The sequence below is a fragment of the Choloepus didactylus genome, chromosome 4 (genome assembly GCF_015220235.1).
Source record: "Choloepus didactylus isolate mChoDid1 chromosome 4, mChoDid1.pri, whole genome shotgun sequence".
NCBI lineage: Eukaryota > Metazoa > Chordata > Mammalia > Pilosa > Megalonychidae > Choloepus > Choloepus didactylus.
In genome coordinates this window covers 108,903,224-108,911,755 of record NC_051310.1, presented here as the reverse complement: position 1 = coordinate 108,911,755, position 8,532 = coordinate 108,903,224, and the positions used below count along the sequence as shown (strand labels likewise).

The 8,532-nt window shown below is 47.8% G+C and overlaps 1 long non-coding RNA gene across 1 annotated transcript; it reads left to right on the top strand.

The window, feature by feature from the left end:
• The first annotated feature begins 2,131 nt into the window (after positions 1-2,131).
• On the top strand, positions 2,132-7,958 carry LOC119530993. The gene is made up of 3 exons (XR_005216161.1): positions 2,132-2,204; positions 6,376-6,491; positions 7,914-7,958. It is a non-coding gene; the product is annotated as an uncharacterized LOC119530993 (long non-coding RNA).
• The last annotated feature ends 574 nt before the right edge of the window (positions 7,959-8,532 follow it).

The window sequence follows — 8,532 nt, the reverse complement described above, 5'->3', positions numbered from 1 at the left end:
GGGGTGCTGCTAATTATCCTTATCCCTTAATGCACAGGGCAGCCCCCCATATTATTTAGTCCAAAATATCAACAGTTCCAATAGTTCTCAGGGTTTGGGGATAAGTGGATCACTATGATCAAATCTGTTAAGGTGTAGTGAAGCAGGATCGGTTTCTTTCTTCCCCCTCAAACCCTACTGCCCCCCACTTCCCCTTGAGTACTGGGGCTAAGTGTTTACACCTGTGGAGGTTATGACCTTCTCCCCACCCCACTCCGGCCCCCAGGCAGCCTATAGTCAGTGCCGACTGACCAAGGGGTACACGTGCCCAGCCCCCTCATGGCAGGACAAGTCGAGGTAGGATTTGTGCTCTAGAATGCCCCCTTGGATCAGGCCAGGACTAGACTTTACAGACCATGTCCTTGTTCAGCAAATTCCTAGTCTCTATTCTGCTTCCCTATCTCCTCTACAGGAGTTTTTTTCTGAAGAGCATTCCTCCCAATAAACCACATCCATCTGGTTCCCTGTGTCAGGCTTTGCTTCTTTCAGGGCACTATGCGGGGGTCTCAGGGGCACTGGGCACCCAAGGAGATGATGCTGAAAGGAAGAAGAAGAGAATCAAAGAAGGGGGACAGAGAGCCTCTCCATCTTCAAGGTCCTACTGGGAGAGAATTTCCTAACTCTCTTGGGACTTGGGGAGCTAGAACATTGCACTGGTTGCTTTTATGTCACCCCAAAGGAATGGGCTTCAACTCTGATTCTGCCCTGAGACTCTGGGAAATCCACACTCCTTCTCTGAACCCCAGTTTTTCATCTTAAAAATCAGGACACTTGTGATTGCCACAGCACTGGGATTGTCTGGGACAATGACAGTGAGAGGGCTCTCTGCCTGGGGCGGGCAGTTCCATGGCCCTGACCCACACTGACATTAGGTTCTGTGGCGGGGGTGCCATTTAGACTAGGCTGGTGGCCTCCCTGCAGCAACTAGGGGTGCTGGAGAGGCAGATGTACAGTCAGGTGCAAGGTGTGGAAAGGCTGTGTGAGGGAGAAAAGCAAGCACTGCTGCTCAAGATTACACAGGGACTGTAAGTGAGGGGCAAGACAAGGGAATCTGTCTAACTCAGCAGATGAAAATTAGAGTGGTAATTAATATTATGGTTACTATATATATATATATATACAGTATGTATTGGCTAAAAAATATATATACAATATATAGTATGTTTATAGTATATATATATTTATTCATGTGTATACACACACACATACACACTGCTAAAAGGCTGTGATTTATTCCACAAATAACCTGGGAAACCTGTGGGACATGGTAGAGGGATGGGAACAAACAGAATTGCTCAAATCCAGTGGGTGAAAGAAGAAGCTATTCAGGGAGTAAGGCCTCCTCCCATCCTCCCCCCCAGACCAACCTCAGTGCAGCCTGTCTGGAGACTGTGATGGCGTCTCCTGGAGCAGCTGGTCTACCTCATCCTTGATTCTCTTCTGCCATTCTTCTGGGCCCTACTTCTTCAACCCTTGTGCTGTGCTCTGCTCAAGAACTCTCTATTGCTCATCACATCCTGTCCAAATGCCTTTTTGTGGCTTTCTACTCTGATTATTAATTTGACACATATTGATTTATTTTTAATTACTTGTTGAACCTGAAAACATAACATATGAATATGATTAAATAACCCAATGGCACAAAAGTTTGAACTACTAATAGTGAGTCTTCTGTCTACCCCAGACCCTCAAACTTCCCAAGTTCTCTCTCCCCAGGGGCACCACAGATGGGCTATGCATATCAAATGATATATGTCTGAGTTTTGTTTCCATATTAGCACATTATATACTTTATTCTTCATCTTGCTTGTGTTGCTTAAAATATATCTTTGAGATTATTCCTTTTGAGTGTGTGTTCTAGCATATGAGTACACCATGATTAATTTAATCAAACCCCTACTGAAGACCTGTAGGTGGCTTCTGATCTTTAGCTAAGATAAACAACACTGCAATAAACACCCTTGTACATGCCCCTGTTTGCATATCAGCAATGCACAACGATATCTGTAGAACAAATTCCTAGAAGTTGAGTGGCTGGATCAAAGGGCATGTGCATTTTTGGTTTTAATAGATATTACTTATCGCCCGGCACTGGAACAGAGCTTGCTTCCCACAACTCTAGTCACCTTATATTTTCATGAAATGTTTTGATCTTTGCCAATCTGGTGAGTGAAAAATTATTCGTGTTTTATTTTGCATTTCTTTGATTATGGTTGAGGTCGAGTATCATTTAGTCAGTTTTGAAGTCATTTGTATTTCTTTTTCTATGAACTGGCTGTTTTCAAACTTTTACCCATTTCTCTGTGAAGGTGTGGAACAAATATTTATTGACATTCAATTTAATGCCAGACAGGTCAGAGACAGCCTCTGCTACCCTCCCTAATTAGACCTCGTCCTCCCTTATCCCTTATCCAAGGTTATTCCCCTCTGCATGGCTGAGAAGACAAATCTCAGCTCCGACTGGGTCCATCTCCTGTGCTATGTGTGCTATGACCCATTCCCACCCAGGCCACCCCCACATGCCAGCATCTGGAGTCAACAAGGCAAAGGCGTGTGTGTGTGTGTGTGTGCGCGCGTGTATGTACGTATGGGAGATGACTATATCTCCATTTTCTTTATATCATCCTTCAATTTCTATCATAACTGATTATAAATGTAATACATAATTTTGGTAGAACACTTAGAAGGTATAGAAAAGTGTAAACAAGAAAATAATAAATCATATGATTCTTGTTACTTTAAGATAAACATTTTTGGGGTACTTTCAAAATTGTACTCTACTTATGTTTTGTTTTTTATCTCTTCCACTTAATAAAGGTGGAGTATTACCGTAAATTCTAAAATTATTCAAAACCTCAGTTTTATTGGCCAAAAAATTCTTTCATGTGAATTTTCCAAAATTTATTTAACCAATTCCCTGTTCAAGGATTTTGTTTTTCTCTGTCCCTCCCTCTTTGCTCTCTTTTCTTTCTTCTTTCTTTCCTTCCTTCCACTTTCTATATAAATGCTAGCTTATATCTCTAAGTATTTCCTTCTGATGGTTTCCTAGAAGGCAATTACCAGGTCAAAGGGTTGGAACATTTTTATAGCTCTTAATTGGGTGGACTGGCTAGTTCAAAACACATTCCACCTCCTTCTATTATGCTTAGAAGCCAGACAGCTAAAAACCAACACTCTTTTTTAAAAATTTCAATTTTATTGCACTGTATTCACATACCATACAATCATCCAAAGCATACAATCAGTTGTTCATAGTACCATCATATAGTTGTGTGTTCTTCACCACAATCAATTTTTGAAAATTTTCATTACTCCGAAAAAATAAAAATAAGAATGAAAATAAAAGTAAAAAAGAACACCCAAAACATCCCACGCCCTCCAACCCCCCTCCATTATTCATTTAATTTTTTGTCCCCATTTTTCTACTCATCTGTCCATACACTGGATAAAGGGAGTGTGAGCCACAGGTTTTCACAGTCACACCATATAAGCTATATAGTTACATGATCATCTTCAAGAATCAAGTATACAGGGTTGCAGCTCAACAGTTTCAGGTATTTCCTTCTAGCTATTCTAACATACTAAAAACTATAAAGTGATATCTATGTAACACGTAAGAACAACCTCCAGAGTGACCTCTTGACTCTATTTGAGATCTCTCTGCCCCTGAAACTTTATTTTGTTACACTTATCTTCCCCCTTTTGGTCAAGAAGGCCTTCTCAATCCCACGATGCCGGGTCCAGATTCATCCCCGGGAGTCGTATCCTGTGTTGCCAGGGAGATTTATACCCCTGGGAGTCGGGTCCCATGAAGGGGGAAGGGCAGTGAGTTCACCTGCAGAGTAAAAGCCAACACGCTTTTACCGCTTGGATTCGAGGTGTGATTTAGGCTCTGCTAATAGCTGAACTGTTGAGAGCGTGAGTCAACACTGAGTGCTGTGGGGAGGAATGCGGGGCACAGGACACCGTTTTGCCAGTGCAGGGCATCAGGTGGTGGTGCAGTGCTGGAGCCAGGGGCCAGGGCCTCACTCCTGCTCTGCAGCTTCCGATCAAGGCAGAAGCAGTGTTTCTGTTGGCAGCTCTGGTCTGCAGGGTGCTTTCTGGGCTAATCTTTGGAGACCTAGTCTAGAATGTGTTAGTTCCACTGCTGATAATTCTGTGAGCTCTTATCCTTAATGAATCCCTTTCTGCTAAATCTATTAAGTGGATTCTGTTGTCTGCAACAGAGGTTATCTGACTTGCCCAAGGTGACACAGGTAACACAGAGAAGATGGGACACAAATCCAGGCTGGCTAGACTCCAGTGTTCATGCTTGGCTCACAGCCAGAGGTCTACCTGGCTAGTCCATTTCTATTTCTGGAACCACCCCTATCCCTTGGCAGTGATTGTTGGTAGAATTGAATCTCAGGTCATGGGTTCTTGTGCTGCAGGTGCTGATCAGGGGCTGGGCAGGCTGGAATAATCACACAGGATCCACCCAGGAGGGTTGGGAGAGCTCAGGAGCATCCCCTTGGGCTGCAGAACATTCCCTGGCCAGAGCTCGAGTGTCTTTCTGGGGGTTAGTGGGTGGCCTGCTCTGTAGTATCCACAGAGTCCTCAGCTCAGTGTTTCCCAGTATTGATAACACTTGTCAGGAGCACTGAGCCCTCTTTCACTTGGCTGCCATCCCTGGTAATGGTGGTTGAGTGGTAATGGTGGTTACCCATAGATGAGGTAACAAACCATAGGCTTATTGGAAAGGCCAAGGGCCACAAATGGCCGTGTGTTCTCTGATAAGTCTCTCTCCCTCTCTTGCCCTGTGTCTCACCTATAAAAGGAGGAGGCTGGAGCTGGGGGGCCTCATCCAAGTCAGATAAGTTATGAGGTGCATGTCAAGGACAGACCAATGGACCAATGTCCAGCAGCAGCCGTGGTGTTACCAAAGAATGACTTGGAAAGTGATCCCCCCCTTAATTTCTATCCATCCCTTCCAAGCCCCCCTTTTAGACATGCAATTTATTTGCTATGCAAATACAGTTTTAAGATAGATCTCCTGCCTCTGCCACCCCTCTCCTACTTCTAATCACACTGCCACCACTAAGGCCTGCTTATTTAGAAATTCCAGAACCCTACTAAGCAGTGTTTTCTCAACTTCTGGTTGTGAAATCCTTTCCTCAAGCAAAGCTTAATCTGGAAGCCTAGCATGATGGGGGGTGGGAGGCCTAGGGATAAGAGCGCAGACCCTGGAGCCAGCCTGCCCCTTTCTGTGCTGCTGCTCTGTACCTCACTTCCCCGCTACCTCCCAGGTTTGTTGTGAGGATTGGATGGATGAAGGTGTGCAGTGTGCACAGGACAGCAGCACACACAAGGTTGCCTCTGTAAGCCTTAGCTGTTCTTACTAACCCTTGTGATGCAGGAGCCATGACCACACATCTTAGGAAGTAGAGGGCTCTGGGGAAACAAGACTTCTGGAAGGCTGTGGAGTGTGAGAAGTGAGGTTCTCAGGGAAAGGAGGGAGAGGGGACTAGTGAGGTGGCGGGCATTTAGTGAGGGCCACATACATCTTCACTCAAGCCACAAGCATCGTGGTCTGATGACTGATGGGGTTTCCTGTGGAACTGGCTACAGGTGGGGTTTTATACTGGTAACCCTCAGGTGCATGGAGTGCAGGGGCTGGTGGAGTCTGGGGTGAGGGGGATGAGCTGCGAGAAATGCATGTGACCCACATTTCTAACGTGGGAGCAACTACCCTAGAATTGCAGGCCCAGGGGTCAGCTGCCCTTCAGTGACAACTTGTGCCTGCCCCTGTCCTCCTCTGAGCCCAAGGCAGGTCATAGCCATGCCACTGACACCCTGGTTCCTCTGCTGCTGTTTGCTGGGAGCCCCTTCCCTAAGGGAGGGTGTCCCGATTCCCTGTCCCCTGCCTAGCTCCTGAGCATTGGGCACAGCACGTGCCCAGTGAGTCTCCACTGCCTGGACCCAAGACCAATTCAGTCAGTTTCCCCTGCCCAAGCCAGTTTCAGACCTTTGGGGCTTGAAGAGTATTATGGGGTGGTAGGAATAATAATAGCTGTACTTAGCTGAACACTTCACATATGTGGTCTCATTTACTTCTGCGAACGACCCCGAGAGGTAGGATTGCAATCGTTGTTTTGCAAGTTCAGAAACATTAGATAATTTGGCCAAGGCCACATAGCTGTTAAGTGCTGAAGTCCAGACTTAACCCAGCTCTGTTTGCCTCTGGAGCCCAGGGTTAAAAATGTGTTCACATTCCTCATAGATCACCGAATAACTACCGTAGAGTGGAGAGAGGAGACACCCTTGTAACTCAAACTTAACCAATATTAACGTTCCCAGTGACGTGAATTGACATCACGTGTCTCCAGGATGACACAGTGGGAAGGACTCAGCCTCTCCTCCGTGATATTCCTGCCCAAAGTGCATGACTGAACCTATTCATGAGGGAACAGCTGGTGAGTGAGCAGGCCTTCCAACCCAGAGCTGCCTCACCGCTAAGCCCACACTCTTTCCGATGCCCTCTGGGTAGAGGGTAGCTGAGGAAGGGTGTGGATAAGGGTGACACCGTGACTTCTGGTCACCAGCTCTGTGATTCTCCATGACTCCAGGGGTGCCCCAGGCTGACCCTATGGGCCCGGAGGGGCAGAGACCTCAGCCAGCTGATGGCACTCCAGGACCCGTATGGGGGCATTTGGGGAGCGGGTCCCAGCCCCAGTTGCATGCATCCCCAAGGCCCAGCCCCATCATAACCAAGGTTTCCTGTAAATAGTGCTGCCAGGGGAAGAGGGGCAATGTCAGAGCCTGGCAGGAGCTCGGGCTTTCTTGCAGGGGATGACAAAGGCTGTCAAGGCTGTGTGGCTCCCAGGCCCACCTGCCTGGAAAGCCTGGGTTGGTGCCACGGAGCCTGCTGGGGGCAACTCCTGTTCCCCTCTGTCCTAGCTGGAGCCTGGGTACCGGGCACTGAGGTCTGTGAGCACAGTCTTCACCGGTCTCCCCCTTCACCATCAGGCGTCTCTGCTTGAGGTTCCCCTTCCTCACCCAGCTGGGGTGAAGCAGGCAATGCTGCTGCCTTTCCAGCAGGCTGTTTGCATTTGGATCAACCCATTATGTAGGTGGAGGGGGGTCTCCCTCGGCTTACCCACAAATTCTCACTCCTTTGACCCGTGGGATGCCTGGAAACCCACCATCAGTACACGCCTTTCAGTTAAGGCCCTGAGGCCTCTATTTTCTCAGATAAAATATGCTGCCCCGGCTGGGGAGGGTTCACGGCGAGGAGCTCTCCCCCAAGCCTTCCTCTCCTGATCCTCAGTCTCCTTGTCCATAAAAGGGGAATAATAATGCCTTGCTCATCCCCTAGGTATGATGTGACCTTCGCGAATTCCTCTTCCTGTCTGCACAGTGGGGCTGTCTGGCTTGGCTGTCAGTCTTCTTAGAGTCATATTAGAATCCCTGAGGGCCTTGAAAACTACAAGCGCCAAGACCCTGCCCAGGAGCGCTGAGGGAGCACCTCCAGGAGGGGACCCAGAGAGCAAATGGGTTTTTAAACCTTCCCAGTGATTCCAATATGAAGTCAGGCTTAAGAATTACCAGGGACTGAGCTCTCGGGTTGTCTCTGAACATGGACATTTCGTGGCCTGTGTGTAAGCACTTAGCTCTGTGGCCCCCATTCATCTCACTCTGTCAACACCCCAGGAGTTGGGAAGCCCAGGGAGGGACAGTTGGGTGGGGTATGGGGGGCTGGGGCTCCTTGGAAGTATTGGGGAGACATGTTTAGAGCTCAGGTTTGGGGGTTGATTCATGGATGAGGGTGCCCAGGGAGCCCATGGGCAGGGGACAGGGGTGTTTGTAGAGTTCACTGATGTATCTCAAACACCTAGAGCTGTGCCAGAGATCTGCGGAATGGATGGACGAAGACCCAGGCCCAGCAGCAACCACAGTACCTTGCGGCTTTTGGATACTTCCTTTTATGGTGGAAGCCTGCTATATCCCACTTGGGCTTTAACTAATAAAATGACCATTTCTAGCACCTATCCCATTACTGTGCGAGGTATCTCACATTTAATTATCTTAATCCTGCAAAGCAAGGATTACTTTTCTCAGATGCTGGGACTGAGACCCAAGAAGTTTAGGTAACTTACCTGAGATCACATAGCTCAGAAAAGGCAGAGCCAGGTCTCACACCCAAGTCTGAGGGCTGCACAGCCTGCCCAGTAACTTGGTCCTGTCCTCACACTGCGCCAGGTGAGACAGTCCTAATGGACGCACACCTGCCTCCTTGTTTGGTTGTGGAGGGCGCCGAGCTCCACTGGATGGTACGGAAACATGTCCAAGGCCTCTGGGCAGCGGGTAACCCAGCCAGGTTCTTGAATCCCAGTGCATTGCTCCCTTGGAAGGCTTTCCTTGGGAGGTAGAAGGTGGTGCACAGATGCCAGCCTTTTGGACCAAGCATGGTTGCCTTGGACCAAGCTGAGAATTGTTTGAAAATGTTTTTGATGA